Source organism: Echinops telfairi, unplaced genomic scaffold (genome assembly GCF_000313985.2).
Source record: "Echinops telfairi isolate 266 unplaced genomic scaffold, ASM31398v2 ScPeMD7_2;HRSCAF=8, whole genome shotgun sequence".
NCBI classification, from domain to species: Eukaryota; Metazoa; Chordata; class Mammalia; order Afrosoricida; family Tenrecidae; genus Echinops; species Echinops telfairi.
In genome coordinates, this window is record NW_022103898.1 from 26,721,025 (window position 1) to 26,721,948 (window position 924).

The 924-nt window shown below is 42.6% G+C and overlaps 1 protein-coding gene across 1 annotated transcript in view; it reads right to left on the bottom strand.

Annotated features, from left to right (window-relative positions):
- Positions 1 to 924, bottom strand: part of GAS2L3 (growth arrest specific 2 like 3) — a 29,907-nt gene that overhangs the window by 19,139 nt on the left and 9,844 nt on the right. The window lies entirely within an intron of this gene.

Here is a 924-nt window from a genome sequence, read left to right on the forward strand (position 1 = left end):
TAGACTTTGGGGCCAGGCTGTGGCACCCCATCAGACTCGACCGGAAAACACTCCTAAAGGTCAACAAGCAGACCTTGAACTATGTACAGACTCTTCTCATTTTCTCTTTTTGTCATTGGTCTTTTGTTGTTATTGTTTGGTTTTGTTGTTTTGTTTTGCTCTGTCTTATTTTTGTGCATATTATTATCTCTGCAGGTCTATCTAGATAAGATAGGCGGAATACACAATCTGGAGGAAAAACAAGGGGACCTACTATTCCAAGGGGACATGGAATAGGGGGAGGTGGGGGAGAAAGAAGTGGTGTGAACAAACCTAGGGATAAGGGAATAACAAGTGATCCAAAATCGGTGGCAAAGAGGGTGTAGAGGCCTGGTGGGTCTTGATCAAAGGATGTAACCGAGAGGAATTACTGAAATCCAAATGAAGGCTGAGCATGATAGTGGGACAAGGGGAAAGTAAAAGAAAACAGAGGAAAGAAGTAGAAGGCAAAGGGCATTTACAGAGATCTAAATACAGGCATGTACATATATAATTATATATGATGATGGGGACATAGATCTACATGCATATATTTACAGGTTTACTCTTAAGGTAGCAGCAGATGGACATTGGGCCTCCACTCAAGTACTCCCTCAATGCAAGAACACTTTGTTCTACTAAACTGGCATTCCCAACACCATCACTGAAGACAAAGCGGGGTGCATAAGCAAATGTGGTGAAGAAAGCTGAGGGTGCCAGGCTATCAAAAGATATAGCGTCTGGGGTCTTAAAGGCTTAAAGATAAACAAGTGGCCATCTAGCTCAGTAGCAACAAAGTCCACATGGAAGAAGCACACCAGCCTGTGTGACCACAAGGTGTCGAAGGGATCAGGTATCAGACATCAAAGAACAAAAAATCATATCATTATAAATGAGGGACAGTGC